Below are 17753 nucleotides of genomic sequence, written 5' to 3'. Positions count from 1 at the left end.
AACTTTTAAAATGTAGGACATGGGGGATCTCCCTGGTGGCACAGTGGTTAAGAATCCGCCTGCCAGTGCAGGGGACACGGGTTCGAGCCCTGGTCCGGGAAGATCCCACATGCCACGGAGCAACTAAGCTTGTGTGCCACAACTACTGAGCCCACGTGCCACAACTACTGAAGCCCGCACGCCTAGAGCCCGTGCTCCGCAACAAGAGAAGCCACTGTAATGAGAAGCCCGCGCACCGCAACGAAGAGTAGCCCCCGCTCGCTGCAGCTAGAGAAAGCCCGTGCGCAGCAACAAAGACCCAACGCAGACAAAAATAAATAAACAACTTTAAATAAATTAATTAAATGTAGGACAATGACTTGCACTGGAATTCACTGGATAGAACAGGAAGGCTTGGGAATTTGGCTAACAGAAACCTGAGTTCTGGGGAAAGAACTGATTTACTTTCTTCATCTAAGGTCAGCAATTTCAACCACCTAGGCAAGCTACCCACCCATTCTAAGCTAAATGTGCTTTGCCAGAAAGACTAGACACAATATATCACATCTACCAGGCATGATAAAATGCAACTTTGAAAGAAATTCAGCCCGTTCAAATGGCACTGTTGCTGTTCCAAACATCTGCAGAATGACTCTTTGAGAATTTTTTCCAAAGCCAATTTTACCAGCCAAACAAGCAAACAAATAAACAATTCACTAATTCAAGCTAAGCCTTTGATGTGACTCCAAAATGGTGTTCCCCAGCACAACTTCCCACCTTATTCACAAGACTTGGCCGTGAAAGTGTTTAGCAAAGTTCCAAAAATGAACACTATCCTCAAAGGACCAAGATTTGCTAACATCAAAGATGTTCTGAAAAGAAAAAAATTACACCAGAAGGTCATTCCAAAAAAGGAGATCCAAGAGTGTTTCAAACAATGGTAAATCACTCCAGTGAGTTTCTAGTTCCCCTAGAGAGACTAATTGTGAGGCAGATGTGCTCATTTCTCTGTATTGAGAAGCAGAAGACTCTGGCAGGAAAGACTTGGGTATTGGAGACAGACTGACCTGAGTTAGAATCCAGCTCCATCACCCACCTGCTGGGGGGAGCTCGAGTGAGTCATGTATCTTCTCTTCCATAAAATAAAGATAATATCTTGGGTGACCGTTTAATTTATTGTCCATCCAGGGCACTTCGGAAAGTGAAACAGGGCTCTTTTAACATCTGCATCAGGACAACAGGCAAACCAGGATGCCTAGTCATCCTAATAGCCAACTCCTTTCAGGGTTTTCGTGAGAATGAAGTAATATAAGAGATGCACAGAGTGTGCTTAAATGAAAGCCCAATAAAAGTTACACCGGGTTTAAAAAAGAAAATCCATTGACGTGCTGGTGAGGCCTGTTTGCTCCAACAGGTCTTGGTTTCAAATGCCTTTTATTTACAACTCTGTGCAGGTCTGGCCCCTTGCCAGGTCCACTATGATAAATGGGTGTGTGTTTTCCACTGACTGCTTGGCAGGGCTGCTGACACGGCCTTTCTGCCCGCCATCTGTAGGGCATCACCAGTGAGTGGCAGGCTTCCCTGTGAGCCCAACCAGGGAGGTGGCAGCACAAGGCCCATTGATCATTTGCTCTGCACGCAAGAGCTGACCGGACAGTGCAGTTTCCGGGGCTGTAACGGGCTCAACGTGGACGCTTGCGCTTGAACGGCTGAACTTTCTCAAGAAAAGTCAATTAAGTCCAAGTGCATCTGCACATCCAACAGTATACAGTAGGCACTCACACTTCTCCATTTCACCCTGGGATGACAGAAATTTCTTTGGAGAAAAAGGTTGTTAATAATCCAAGTCCTATATAAGCTGTTATACTCTTTAAGGTTAGTACCTACTTCGGGAACAAATATATCTGATTATCTTAACAGGAAGTCAGGGTTCTCTGAAGAGCTCCAGCCATGTTTAGTCTTCTTTTGGCTCCTTAGACCTCCCTGAACAAACTGCAGTCATAATAACACCAATGAAAACAGCATCCTGTAAAGATGAGGGGCACAGACTCAGGTCACGGTCTGCCTGGATTTGTAACCTGCCACTTATTAGCTATGTGAGCTTGGGAAGTACCTGAACCTCCTGGTGCCTCAGTTTCCTCATCTGTTAAATGGAAATAATAAGAGGAGCTAATTTTTGAGCAACTGAGTTAAGTGAGCCGCTTGTAAGTAGTAAGCCCTATGCAGATTTTGTTAAATTTTGTGGGTTTTTTATAATAAAACAGCAACAGCATCACAATAATATAAGCTCCCGTCTCCTAGGTCCTTACTATGAACCAAGTATTTCAAAGGCTCCGGCCGCTTTTTCCTGACATCATTCCAACCCCAATTCTCACACACCAGCTGGGAGTCCTACAATTTAGTTCAATTCCAGCACTAACTAACCGGAGACTGCCCCCCACTTCACACACCAGCCGCAAATGGGGTCCCCAGACTACCCTCCCTTCTGCCCAGCTGACTACAACTTCAGGGGTTCCCAGGACCCCTCCCCTTAGGTTTAGTCATTTGTTAGAATAACTCACAGAACTCAAGAAGCGCTGTACTTATTGTTACAGTTTATTATAAAGGAAACAAATGAACAGTCAGGGGACGAGGCACACAGGGAGCGGTCAGAAAGGGTCCCGAGTGTAGGCGCCTCTGACCCCGTGGAGCTGGGGTGTGCCACCCTCCTGGCACTTCAATGTGTCAACTTGGAAGCTCCCTCAACCTTCATCGTTCCACGTGTTTTTATCAAGTTTCATTACGCAAACACAATTCATTAAATCATTGGCCATTAGTAACTGAACTCAGTCTTCAACCCCTCTCCCTTCCCTGGAGGTGGCGGGGGGGCTGAAAGTCCCCCCTCTCTAATCTTTTGCCTGGTTTTCTGGCAACCAGCTCCCTAGGAAACCTACCATGAGTCACCTCATTAGCATACAAGGCACGTTCCTCTCCTAAGGAAATTCCAAGCGTTCTAGGAGCTCCATGCCAGGAACTCGGGTTTTATACAAGTTCTTTGAGCGTGTTATCTCATTATTATTATTCCTTTCGTAGGATGAGAAAACTGAGATTCTGGAAGGTTGAGTTACCTGCCCCAGGTCACACGGCTGTAGGTGACAGAGCTGGGAATGGCCCCGCGTCTGTCCAACCTTAGGCCCTTTTGTTCTTTCCTCTACACCAGACACATGGCCCAAAGTCCAGCAGTCAGAGAAGGATGTGTCCAAAGGAAGCAGGCTGTCTCTCACTCTGATGTCCCGAATTCATCCCTGTGGACTGACAGCTTGTCACCACGGAGCGGGAGAGCTGTCACTAAAAGTGAAAGAGCTGATTCACTCTGGGAACCCTTTGGGGGGACAGCAAGATGGTGGTGGTCCCCTGTCAGGTGCTGAGTTTGATGCAAAAAGAGGAAAGCAGCTTCCTCCTCACTTCACGGAAGTACAGCACCCAATTTGGAAAGCAAGCAAGCCCCCAGGCCTGGCTGCAGACAAAGAAAGAGCCAGCACCGCTGGGCCTGGCAAAGACCACAGGCCCTCATGGATGTGCTGAAACCGAGCAGGACCCTGTGGGGCTCCTGGGCATGGAAGCCTTTCAGTGTCCCCCATTTCTTGTTTGGAGGGAATGGACTCCAGCCTCCATGACCTTCCCTGAGTTCTAAAGGGCAGATCCGAACAGCTGCTAATCAGGGAAGGGAGGGGACGCAGAGACAAGACAGGAGCAGCCAAGAAACAACAGTGCAGCCTTGGGGCAGGGTCCTGGTTCCACCTCAAGGGATACACATAACAATATCTTTGAGCTCTTTTACAGAACTAAAACCCCCAACAAATGGCAGATGTTAGCATTCTTCATTCCAGAGAAGCTCACGGTTTGATAACCTTGAAGAGCTCCTCGGGAGACCACCTGAAGGCAGACTGAAGGAGGGCAGCCCCTGCACACACCCTGATCCTTACCAGCAACCCCACCCTTGAACCGCTGCTATAAAACTCCTCACCAAATCCTCCCGGGTTGGGACCCACAGATTTTCAGGGCATGAGCCCACTGTATCCCCCTTTGCCTGGCAAAGCAACAGAGCTACTCTTTTCTATTAATACTTCACCCAAAACTCTGTCTCCGAGATTCAATTCGGCACCAGCGCACAAAGGCTGAGCTTTCGGCATGCAAGTCCGCAACCACAGCAGAAGACGGAAGAAAGAGAAAGTTCCAGAAGTCCCTGACCATACAAGTGACTGAATGGATTTGTTCACGGGTGCATGAAAATTCCTGGCCAAGACCCTGCAAGATGCCTGCGGGTTACTCTGAAGGAACAGGCACTGCGTGTGCAAAAACAGACAGCTGCCAGGCCAGTTAGGGCTCCACTCTGTCCCACAGGCACATAGATGCTGGGCTAAGATAAAATCCAACCTCAGATTCGATTTCAGAAGGGCAACATTTGACGCATTCTTCTCTTATTTCTGTAATATTTAAGAGCCAACTGACACGTGATTAATGCAATTTTTTTTTTTTTTGCATTCAAGTTAAGCCCTCCAAAAATGTGTCTTATTAAACCCAGACAACTGGTCTGTACGTAGAGATAGCATCTGATGGGGGGATGTGAACGACCAATATCTATTTTAATTACAGTAGGACCGCAAGCAGACTTTCCCAGTTCACCGTCACAGCTGCCATGAAAGTCTTCATCCAGGTAAACCTGACCATTTTCACACTTAAACCCATAATAATGATAATAAAAATGCCGCTCCAGATGAAACAACAGAACAACGAGAGGTTTATTACTGCTCCCTCTGACATCCAAACTGGAAAGTCCGCCTATGCTGACAGATCAGTTAGGGACAAAAAAGAGCTGCTCATTTAACAGAATCCGTTTTGCAGTCTCATCACATCAGAAGGGGGCTAAAAAAAAAAAAAAAAGTCACCTGGGGGAATATGTGAGGATTGCGAATGTAAACACTGTTGATGGTTTTCTCAGGTTCAATTTTATCTTGACTTAGCAGCCACCTTCATTAAGCAAACATTTTTCAGTTCAATTGCACTTTGAGTGAAGCCAGCTGCCATCATCAGGCAAACGTTAGATTTGGGACACCTGTCCATACAAAAATGATTTGCTCTATTGACTGCCACACCGACAGAACAAACTCTGGACCAGCTGAGTCTATCAGAATCAGCTTCTTTTATCCTCACCTCGCCACCCCCTCCCTTCAAATCCCCTGTCCGTCAGAGAAAACTGTCAGTTGCTACGGGTCTCTCTCCTTCTCTCCAAGGGCTGTTATGGCCCCGAAATGCAGGACCTCACACCCATTGCCTCAGAAGAGGACTCTGACTCCAGCTGGCTCAGTCATCTTGCTTCAGGGGACAAACGTGATACATCAGACGCTCTCGTGGCTACTGAACAGTGTAAACTTACAGCTGTCTCATGAACTAGTTCAGGGTCAAACACTCCTAGTCTCTGGACTGCAATCCTGTGTTGCCTTTGCTCCTATTCCTCTAAGATTATCCCAGAACTACTGTGCAAAGGAAAAATCCTACACAGAAGCTGGCATCTTGCTTCGTGCTTTCCATCCCAACCCCCAAATCCAGAGTTTTGCAATCAAGACTTAAGAGATCTCCTAGACACTGAGGTTAGTGCCGATGACGATGCTTGTTGTGGGCAACGAGCAGAGGGGATTCTGTTCAGGGCAGACTTCCCTAGCTATGGGTCTGGACCCCAAGGAAAACCCCTCACAGCTGTTGGCTGATCTTCATGCTACAGAGGGACCAGACCTGTAGTGTTGGCCTGTGGAAGTCTGACCCCCAGACACTTCAAGGGAATTTCTGTTAACTCTGTAAGGATCTGTGTCAACTGAAGGTGGCTACAAATTCTTTGCCACTCCTTCCATCAAGAGGTGGGTCCACTACCTTGAGGGCATCATGCTAAGTGAGATAAGTCAGACAGAGAGAGATAGATACCATATGACCTCACTTATATACAGAATCTTAAAAAAAAACAAAATGAACCCAAAAAACCCCAAAAACAAACAAAAAAGATACATGCACTCCAATGTTCATAGCAGCACTATTTACAATAGCCAAGACATGGAAGCAACCTAAGTGTCCATCGACAAATGGATGGATAAAGAAGATGTGGTACATACACACAATGGAATATGACTCAGCCATAAAAAAGAATGAAACAATGTCATTTGCAACAACATGGATGGACCTAGAGATGATCAAACTAAGTGAAGTAAGTCAGGTAGAGAAAGACAAATATCATATGATATTGCTTATATGTGGAACCTAAAAAAAATGATACAAGTGAAATTATTTGCAAAACAGAAACAAACTCACAGACATAGAAAACAAACCTATGGTTACCAAAGCGGGGGGGGGGGGGGGGGGGGGGCGGGGGGGGGGATTAGGAGGTTGGAATTAACATATACACACTATTATATATAAAACAGATAAACAACAAGGACCTAATGTATAGAACAGGGAACTATATTCAATATCTTTTAATAACCTACAATGGAAAAGAATCTGAAAAAGAATCTGAATCACTATACACCTGAAACTAACACAACACTGTATATCAACTATACTTCATTTGAAACAAACAAACAAACAAACTCGTAGAAACAGATCAGATTGGTGGTTGCCAGAGGCCGGGGGTGGGGGTGGGTGAAATGAATGAAAGGGGTCAAGAGGTACAAACTTCCAGTTACAAAATAAACGAGTCCGAGGGAGGTAATGCACAGCATTACATAGCTCACTACAGGTAATAATACTGGATGGTATATATGAAAGTTGCCAAGAGAGTAGATCTTAAAAGTTCTCAGCACAAGAAAAAAAAAATTGTAACTATGTGTGATAACAGATGTTAACTAAACACTGTGGCGAGTGTTTCACAATATATACATGTATCAAATCATTATGCTGTACACCTGAAACTAGTAAAATGTTATATGTCACTTACAGCTCAAATAAAAAATAATTAAGAAGTGGGATCCATTTATTCTCCCTGTAAAGAAAAAGACTGGGGCTTCCCTGGTGGCGCAGTGGTTGAGAATCTGCCTGCAAATGCAGGGGACACGGGTTCAAGCCCTGGTCCGGGAAGATCCCACATGCCGCAGAGCAACTGGGACCGTGAGCCACAACTACTGAGCCTGCGCGTCTGGAGCCTGTGCTCCGCAACAAGAGAGGCCGCGATAGTGAGTGGCCCCCGCTTGCCGCAACTAGAGAAAGCCCTCGCACAGAAACGAAGACCCAACACAGCCATAAATAAATATAAAAAAATAAATAAATAAAACAATCTTATAAAAAAGAAAAAGACTGGCCTTGAGAACTGGGCAAAAGTGCTGCCACGCCAGAAGTAACTTCTGGGCCTAGGCTTTAAGAAGACTGGCAGCTTCTACCTTGATCTCTTGGAAGCCAAGAGCCAAGTAAGAAGCACGAATACTCTGAGTCCATCCTGCTCCATATGGAGGGGCTCTGAGGACGAGACACCACGTAGGAGAGAGAGGCCAGGCAGCATCACGGTGACGACGTGTGAGTTAGTAAAGAACCATCTGGAAGGCAGGTGCTCCAGCCTCAGCTGCCTTCACTGATGCCAGGTGGATCAAAACAAACCTCCCGCTGAGCCTTTCCCAAGTTCCTAATACCCACAAAACTGTAAGCAAAATACACACGTCACGGGCTTCCCTGGTGGCGCAGTGGTTGAGAATCTGCCTCCCAATGCAGGGGACACAGGCTTGAGCCCTGGTCTGGAAAGATCCCACATGCCGTGGAGCAACTGGGCCCATGAGCCACAACTACTGAGCCTGTGCTCGAGAGCCCGCGAGCCACAACTACTGAGCCTGCACGTCTGGAGCCTGTGCTCCGCAACAAGAGAGGCCGTGATAGTGAGAGGCCCGCGCACCGCGATGAAGAGTGGCCCCCGCTTGCCGCAACTAGAGAAAGCCCTCGCACAGAAATGAAGACCCAACACAGCCATAAATAAATAAATTAAAAAAATAATAATATACAGGTCACTGAAAACGATGAAGGTTGGGGACAGTTCGTTATGCAGTAATAGATCATTGGAATAGAATTCATTTACCGAAGATGCTTATCTTGATCATGGCAAGCATTTTCCCACATCAGGGCCTTTACACTTTTTTTTTCCTTCTGCCTGGGATGCTGTTCTTCTAATTGCTTCTGCCTGGGATGTCCGTCTGACCAGGTCCTTCTAAGCGCTCAGGCTGTACATCAAACACCTCCAGCTTAGAAAGGCCTTCCCTGACCACCCTTTCTGAAGTGTGTGCTCCCAACACACACAATCCGAGTCTCCATTTATCCCAACACCCAATTGAAATACCTTCCTTGGCTCATTTTTTTACTAGTTAATAATGGGTGTCCCCATTCCTGAAGAATATGGAGCTTTGTCTTCTCTGTTCATGGCCATGATTTCAATCACCCAGAACAGTGTGTGGCACATATTAGGTACTCAAGAAATATTTGCCGACCAAACTAAACATTCCTTTAAAAAAAAAAAATTGAAGAATATGTATATCACCAGAATACTTGAGGAAACAAAATGGACCTCCAAGAGGAAAAAGTTGTAAATTGTGATAAAATTACATTGTAATAAAGCAAATAAAAGCTTTTATCCCTCACTTAACCCGGTTCCTGTGTTTCCAAATTAAGAATCTAAAGGAATGTTTTAAAATTTTCCGTCCTGATTCTCCAGAGTAAGACGCTGGACATTAAAATATCATTTACAACAGACATTACTCCATTATCGAGCAATGCTTCCCTCTTAAATGCAACCCATTTTTCTCACCTCAAGATTTCAATTTAACATGTACACGAAGGTGCAATTTTGTTAAGCGAAAACCGTGACTTCAAAGGTATTGCCACAGTGCCACCTGGTGGTGAATGCTGATTCTGCACATTTTTCTCCTGACGCAGTGTGGGAATAAGGAGGAAAGGGAATCTTGCACCTCAGATTACAAAGTGTGTGACATATGCGATCTAATTCGAGATGCAATGGTTTGACATGGGTAATATTATTCCCGTGTCATGGAGGCTGAGAGAAGGGAAAGGACAAACATTTATTGATACCTAATACGGACTGTATTAGGTAAGGCCTTTTGAATCATTTTTCTCGTTTAATACTTGAAATAATCTCGGGATACTGATACTACCCTCATGTAAATAAGCAGACTTGCATGCGCACCGTGATGTTCAGTGTCTTGTCAGACATCTAGTCAATGGAGGTTTGGATCCAGGAATGCTGGCCTCTGAGCCTGTTTCCACTGTATTGTACGCTAAACAGCTTCACCGAGTTTGCCAAGCCGGTAAATGTTAGAGACAAAACCAAAGCCCCAGACTTCTGGCTCCAAAGTTAACTCATTCTATAAACATTTATTGAGTGCCTACTCTATGCCAGAGATTGTGCTGGATGCTGGGACATCCCAGTGACCCGTATCTATCACTGTGTTCTTTCTACAGCCCCAGAAAGCCACTCATTGCCTTTTCTTTCAAAATGTGACCAACACATCAAAATCCAGCAGGCTCTAGTCAACTCTGGATAATAATTTCATCCACTCATTCATTCATCCAACAAATAGTCATCAAACTAAATTTCATTGTGGGCAAAAGCAGAAGTAGTCCCTGCCATCATGGAGCTTATAGCACAGTTGGGGAGACAGATATTAATCAAATAATCACAATAAAATGTAAAATACCCATCGTGGCAGAGTCGTGGGTAGGAAAGATGTGGTACATAAGGGCATATAATAGGGAGAGTTGACAGTTCAGATCATCAGGAAGTCATGAGGAAGCCAATAGGATAAGTAGGAGTTATGGAGGCAAAGAGGAGAGGAAAGAATTCCAGGCGGAGGAACCTGCATGTGCAAAGGGCCTGAGGTACTTGACGGATATGTATCATCCTAAATACAAAAATCCTTTCCACCAGGCTTCTGCCTTACATCAGAAAACAGAAGTACATTCTAAGGACCTCAGATGCACTCAGAAAACCTAAGAAAATTGAAACAATCCCAAGATGCCCACTTTGCAACTATCAACTAATTAGAAGAGCCTCAAATTTGTGTACTACTTTCAATTTCCAAAACACTTTTACACCCAGATTATGTTTACTCTTTCCCAAACGGAAACGTATGGTTATTCTTGCACACACAGAGGAGAGGGAGGTCCAGAAAAGCCAAATGAGCTGTCCACATTAGCCGGTAGCCCTCACAAAACTTCACAATCCCAATCCAATTATGTTTTCACCACACTTCCTGGTGTTAAATTACAGTGTAACTTATTCCATGGTCACTGCTAATTTACCACGCTGCAATCTGAGAGTAACCATTTGACAACTAAATCAAAATCAATTCTGGTTTTCACATTATTAATGTTCTTAGCTTTCTAGACAACAATTTTGCTACACGTAATTCATTGATCAGCAGTACTTCGGTTAATATTCTGGTCTAAAAAACAGATACCAGTCTCACGTTTTCTTGGCTATCTGATCAACACTCAGCTGGGGAATTTAATCAACCGATCGATTTCAAACTAGTTTAGTTAATTTTTTCCACTGAATTGCTCAATTCTTTAATGGATTTTTAGCAAATTGATCATAAGAGTTGGGAAGATATAACAGGATAAATCAACTAACTTTAAACTTAATACGAGAGTGGGATAGGAGGGAATAAAAGCTGTCATTTGATAAAATAGATAAAATTCAAACCCATGGTAAACTGCATTCACCAAAATAGCTACCAGAAAAAAGCAAACCTTGTCATTCATTTATTCGTGCATGCACACATGCATTCATACCTTCTTTCAGTCATTATCATTAATTTTGTATCTACTAAGAGCCAGACCTGGGCCAAGTAGAATGGTACAGAAATGATTAAGAGGAGGGTACAATACAAGAGTATGCCAACTACCAACTTATTGCCTTTCAGCTCCAAATCCATCTTTCACTGCCAGCTTGGTGAAAATATCTTTCGAAGATGACAAGATGCTAAATTTTGTCAGTAGAGGGCGCTGGAGAAACACTGCAAGAAGAAGAGGTTTCTCTTTCCACTCCCACGCTTTTCCATTTGCTGCTTCTGGTTTCTACCAAGAGCTGTTGCCAGCAGTGTTGGGGGGGGGGGGCGGGGGAACAGCTGGTGACGCTCGTCCCTATCAAGTTTCAGTGACATCCCCAGGATGGATCTCCAGTGAGTCACAGGCACCCAGCAGGCAGCTCCCAACCTCAGCCCACCTGCACCCGGAAGGGGTTTCTCCTGCTTGCTGGTCTCTGCCTCTCCTGTTGTTTCCTGCTTGCCCTGCAACTGCAGACACCCACCCACACCCACCCCCGCCCAGAGAACATCCCCGCACAGTGGCTGCAGGGTTGAAGTTCAACCCAGTCTGAATCCCCCCCTTGGGAAGGGGGTCCACCTTCTCATTATGTCCCTTCCTTCAGACTCTCCCTTGGCCCTACGGTATTCTTTGGGGTTTTCTTTACTCCTCTCTCGATAATCTCTGATACAGGCAATAATTCTTTTACCAGTGGTGATCAAGCAGGGGTCACTTTCGGACCAAGGGACAGTGGTGATTGTCTAGACACGTTTTCAGTTGTCACAACAGGGGAAGGAGGAAGCAGTGTTCCCAGCAGCCAGTGTGCAGAGGCCAGGGATGCTGTTAAACATCCTCAGGGCGAAAACATTCCCCTGAATTCAGAATTACCCAGCCCCAAATGTCAACAGTTGCTGAAGCTGAGCAACCCTGCTTCATGGTCAGCTTTCCTTGTTGAGATGACTGTGTGGGTTTTTTTTCTCCTCCTGGACCGTGACTGATGCAGAGGTTGAGAAAGAAATGCAGGCAGATAAATTAAATCAGACCCTGGGAAGTTTCCTCACCAGGCTTTTGTCTTAGCAGCTCTGGCTTGTCTAAAGAACACTGCTATGTTTTTAATTGTATTGTTTGACCTGTTGTTGCTGATGGAGTGAGGAAAAACACAAGTGCTGGAGGATGAAAAGAGGAATCCTGGGAAATTTTTTTTTCCTTTAGCTTGGCATGGAATTTTCTTACTGATGAATGGGGAACACATACTCCACACACTCCAACTGCTATTCCCTGCCGAAAACAGATGGTGGGAACAGTGAATAAGGACGCCACGAGATGGCAGCTCAAGCGCTCATTAACAAAGAGAATTTAAACATGAAATACTAGAATATAAAATGTAACGCCAAATCACCTCCTATTAGAGTGAGAAGGGCATTGAAAGACCACCAGTCCAATGGTACCCAAATCAGGAGGAAAATCAGAGACATCTGGAGATTTTCTGAAGAATACAGCTTCTGGGGCCCCAGCCCATAATAATTAAATCAGAGTCTCTAGGAGGTAAGAGAGTCTAATGTTTTTATTTTAAACAGAGCCACTGCTGGCCTATACGGTGCCTTTATGAAAAACAGAAAAGGCATTTTTCTCTGCACCAGGTACATGACTTGGCAGGTAGAGAATCTGGGTGTTACTCCCCTCCCATCCTCTCAGGCAAGTTCACTTGTGCAGTGCACAACCTGCACAACTCTACATGGGAGCCCTGATTTGCAAAACGAAGAAACTGAGGCCCACAGGTTTCAATTTCATTCTTTTGCTAATTTATTCTCTGGCCCATTCATTCACTCAACCATTGAGCACTTGATACAGGCCAAACTCTGTGGGAATAAGATGAATAAGACATGGCCTCCACCCTCAGGGAATGTACAGTCCATCTGGAAAATAACTTGAACAAAATGCTTTTGTTTATGTTATTGCATCTGATCATCCAACAACATAGAGAGGCAGGGAGTAGTATTATTATCCCTGTTGGACAGGTTGAGAAACAGAGGGTGTGAGACGTGCAAAATCACACACAAAATCCGGTCCTGAGATGGAATCAGAACCCAGACCCTCAAATCTCAGGGGAGCTCTTGTCCCTTAATTCAGTGTCTCCTGCTCTAGGAAGCCACAGTGTTGCCCCAGATCCCAGCCTCGCACACAGCCTATCCCCCAAAGGCGGGCTGTCAGGAGTCATCTTCTTCCCTAGTCTCACATCCTTGGGTTTTCTCCCTGACGAGGGAGACGTGTCTGTCAGATAGACATCCATGCACACGGATGCCCTCTCAGTTCCAATGACTGGATCTGAGAATGAATGAGAAATTGCAGGGGAAGGCAGGACCATGTGAAGGTAGTAAATGGATCTCCTATTCCTGGAAAACGTACCCAGGGTTCATCTCTCCTCTAACAATTAAGTTTTTTCTTCACAGCGCTAATCACTAGATGACACTAATGCTTAACTCTGGATTTGCTTCTGCCATACAAATGTCAGTGCTTGGAGGGTTGGGATTTGCCTGTCTTGTTCGGTTGCATCTCCCAGAAGGAGGACGGTATCTGGCTCATAGAAAACACTGGCTGAATAAATGCATGAAGGAAGGAAGGAAGGAATACATTTTATAGAGCTCATGAAGCCGGGCCAACCAAGGCTTTCGGAGAAAAGCCAAAAGCAATGTGACTTTGTAATTTCAACAAGAAGCCATAAATCCCTCTATCTTTAATAATGCAGTGCCTTCTTTGTCAGGAAACTTGAGTATTTCCTTTCCAAACCCGTACGTTTATAGCTAAGACATTTTTTGCTTCACTGTCAGTAAAGGAATTTTCTTCAAGTGGCACTAGCCAGTTTATGGTCTCTTTCTTTTTATGTGAACAGTTAAAAAAAAATCCATGTCGTCATTTTGTGCCACTCCAACGGTCCAGGATAAACCATCCAAATCAAATGTGGACAGCATGAACACCATGCTAGTGATGCATCACGGAGCCACAAAACACTAGAGGTGGGACAAGCCTTACAGAGTACGTGTGTCAGTCTCATATTCTTCAGGATGCAAGGAACTGCAGCCCGGACTGGTTCAAGGAATTACTGAAAACCACACGGCAAGGTGGTGTCGGGGCTGGGACCAGATCACAGCTGTCACTGATGGTTCATTTCTTCTGTTAAGGTGATCAGATCAACTACACTTCAATAAAATTTTTTAAAAGATAAAAATAGTTTAAAATAAATAAATAAAATTTGTAAAAAGATGATTAGAAATAGAATCACAGCATCAGGCATCTGTGACACCAACCTGCACTTTCATGGAGCAATGAGAAAAGAAAAATGTGGCTCTCATTCAGTTGCCCTATCTTCCATCTCTAGTCTCACTACCCAGTTCTGGGATGAATGGGTGTGACCTGAAGCTGAATGCGTCAGGTAGATTTTGTGGCCTAACAAACTGCAAACTCAAAGCCTAGTGGCTTAAAGAAGTGACCATATATATAGCACATGGCTCTATGCGTTGGCAACTTGGGCTGGGCTCAGCTGGAAGATTCTTCTGGCCTCAGTTCACTCATGAATCAGCCATCAGTGGCTGGTTATAGGAAGCCCTGTTTCTATAGGGGCTTCTTCCAGAGGGCAGCTGGTATATCTGCTGGGGTGATCACAGAGATCACAGAGATCAGGTCACGTGTCTGTCATCCCCTGGCAAACTAGCTGCACTTGTCAACACGGCAGTGGCAGGGTTGTGAGAAAGAGAAAAAGCCTGTGGGGCCTCTTGAGGCCTAGGCTGGAGCTGGCATGCCCTTTCTCCCAGTATTCTCCTGGTATGTCAGACCACAGGCAGCCTACCTTCAGGGGCAAAGAAAAGACTCCACCTCTTTATGGGTGGAGCTTAAAGTCACATTGCAAAGGCATGGGAACAAGGCAGGAATGAACTGGGGACCACTTTTGCAATCTCCCATGTCAATCAACAAGGTGAAACACCCCTCCCCCACTGCCCTAGAGTCTGGCACACCCTGCTTTACAGGAATCTCCCAGCCAATCAGGACATTCATGCACATCTTTATTGGGTATAAGCTCACATCACTATTAAGAGGTAGTAAGAGGACAGGATATTTGAAATGGAGAAAGTCACCAACCCCTTCGGGGAAGTTGGGTGCACAGAGCTACCTTAAATAGTTACATTACACACAGGAAGTTTACTTAAACAGTAGTTAAGTGTGTGGGTCCTGGAGACACCAGCCTGGGTTTGAACCTCAGGGCGACCATTTACCAGCTGTGTGGACAAATTACTGAACCTCTCCAGACGTCAGTTTCCCTGTCTGCAAAATGGGATGACCGTCACCATATGGTTTCACAAGCCTGGAGTGAAGATTAGGTGGAATAATGCACAGGCCTCACACACAGGAGGCATAATAAACACTGCTGACCATCAGCTTTTCTATGATCATAATAAAAGAAGGAGAGACAAACTTTCTCTCCTGCACCCCTGGCATTTTTGTCTTCTGGGTCCAGGCAGAATTTGGTGCCTTGTAGCTCTATCATCCACAAAGGGCAGAGGCCTCAGGGGAGCAGGAGAGGGCAGTGGCCCAGCCCAGGAGAGCAGGCAGATACCCCAATACTAGAGGATGGAGGAGAAGACAGCACTGGCCTCTCTCCCGTGCTGCATCCTTAGAGGGGGCAGGACCACCCAAAAGGTATAATGAGTAGAGACAGGGTGTCCACCCTAAGCTCTATGGCATTCAGACCTGCAGAAAAGGTCCCAGGAGAAACCAACCCCCGAGAGGCCTGGGGGACCACGACAGCCAGCAGCAAGACCAAAGAAGCCTTCACATGTCCTCTGGACCACAGGAATCCCATGGGCTCCTCACACAAGCCTGGGGATGGGGAGGGGCTGCTCGAAACATAAACCAGTCTGAAGGTCTTGCCCTTTCTGACAAATGGGGGAAGGGTCAAGGCAGACTGATTTGGTTTAGAAACACAGAGAATGTGGATTGTTTCTGGCGTCTTCTTCTCCCCAGATCCCCTCTCCCCCCTCCCCCTCCCTCCTCCCCCGCTTCTTTTTCTTCTTGTGATATTGGCGCGTGAGTCCATTTCACCCGCCCATAGAGCACAAGCTCAGCTAACAAACGCCCCGGCTGGGGTGCCAGCTAAGGACCACGGCGAGGCTCCGAGGCATCTCTGGGCGTCTTCTACCAGGGCCACGGCCAGGCCACACCCAACACAGCAAGAGAAAGCCAAGGCCACACACCCACTGGTCCCGCTTCAGGGGGCAGCCCCCTCAGGCCACACGGGGACAGAAAGGCCTGGGAGGCAACTGAGAGGTCCCGTGCAAGACCTGTGTTTGGGGGTCAGGGAGTCCAAACCTCAGCTCTGCCCCTTGCCCACATCAGCCTCCACTCTGGGCTCAGGTTCCCCTTCGGTCCAGTGGAAACTGAATCTACCTCGAAGGACCACAGGGAGAACTAAATAAGAGAATTCATGTCAGGAAGTTGGCACATATGGGCTTGTGATAAATCCCATGGGTCTCTAAGTAGAAGTGAGTCCCGGTGCTGGTGTGAGCAGAGCTCCCTCCTCTGCGCCCCCTTCAGGAAACCAGACTCATCCCCATCACAACCTTCACCCCTTGGATTGCAGACCCGCCTCCCCAAAAAACTGCACTCACATCCTGAGGCCTGGATATACTAGGTGCTCAGTAAGTGGTAAAAAAGTCAAGGATCAAATGCTCATCTGTCAGTCCAGGATTTCAAGTTCATCGTCCACAGACAGAAAATGTTTATTTGGGGATCATCTCCTCCAACTTCATAGGGTTGATGTGATGCTCAAAAGAGAGGACGTCCAGAATGAGTTTGGCACTGACCTTGGGGCCCTGGAATTTCCCAATAAATGGTAGCTAATATTATGAACTATTAATCATTCATTTTTAATATCATTATCAATATTGTTATGAATTAACATTGTCATTATTAATACTCATTGCCCCCTCTCTTTCACACCTCACCCCCACCCCTTTTGTGAACATTATTAACCTCACATCCTGGTGTTCAGGACATAAAGATGCACCTTAGGTACACAGAGGTCAAGTAAAATTGACCCTCAGCTTCTAATACCTTAGTTTTTTTATCTACAAAATAGAGATGATAAATGGTTGGAAGGCTTAGTCATAAAGTATGGGAGTGCCCAGAACAGCACTTCAAACATGTTGGCTCTCAGCATCTGGATGATCCTTTTCAATCACTGTGACTCATCCACCAGGTACCACTTGCCACGTCCCTATGTTTCACTCACGGGCAAGCCCTCCTCTCTGGGCAGTGGCTCTGTGACTCCCTGTCCCACCTCGTTTTGCTTTTCCGTTATTAAAATAAGCTGGGCTCGGTCACCCAGTAGAACCCTAACGCCCCCCACGATCTCTCGCAAGCCTGGCAGCGTCTGGGCCAGCCATGGGCACAAGTGGAGCAGGAAGAGAAGTGCCGAGATCGTGGGGTGTGATGGGGAGGTGGGGACGGCCAGCAGGGACCAGTTCCAGGAGTCCCAGAACGAGCGGGGCTGGGAGCCACCTGGAAGGGCGTGTAACCAAAGAAAGGAAAACTGGTGCACTACCTTGGAAATAGCCATTCTCTGGAAAAGTCTCAGGCTGATCTGACTCCTCAATTTTGCCAGAAACATCTTTCTGGCCTGGGGGGAGTTTTCAAAGCCCTTGAAGGCATGTCTCAGCTTTCTTTTGCTGACTGGCTCCTAAGAGGACTTCACCCAATCTTCTCAACATCACCAGTGCAATTTTCCTGGACTCCAGGTCTGATTTTTGTTTTTCAGGCTTGAGTAGGAACTAACGCTTCCTCCCAGGCTTGCACCCATCAGCCCCTTGAGCCCCTCCCCGAAGTAGCTGGCTGCCACCCTGAAGGACCCATCGTCATAAATCCATCAAGAGCCCCCTGCCGAGCCGGAGCAGCTTTTC

At 46.1% G+C, this 17753-nt stretch overlaps 1 protein-coding gene and 1 long non-coding RNA gene across 2 annotated transcripts in view; one reads left to right on the top strand and one right to left on the bottom strand.

Moving 5' to 3' along the window:
* The window catches only part of SSUH2 (ssu-2 homolog), a 255927-nt gene that overhangs the window by 39812 nt on the left and 198362 nt on the right, over positions 1–17753 (bottom strand). The gene's annotated exons all lie outside the window — the stretch shown is intronic.
* LOC309608572 lies at positions 7368–10712 on the top strand. Its single transcript, XR_014232979.1, has 2 exons — positions 7368–7655; positions 7994–10712. It is a non-coding gene; the product is annotated as an uncharacterized lncRNA (long non-coding RNA).

Source organism: Balaenoptera borealis (genome assembly GCF_965194805.1).
Source record: "Balaenoptera borealis genome assembly, chromosome: 12".
In the NCBI taxonomy this organism is placed as follows: Eukaryota; Metazoa; Chordata; class Mammalia; order Artiodactyla; family Balaenopteridae; genus Balaenoptera; species Balaenoptera borealis.
The sequence above is the reverse complement of the archived record's forward strand: the minus strand, read 5'-3'. Positions and strand labels throughout refer to the sequence as shown.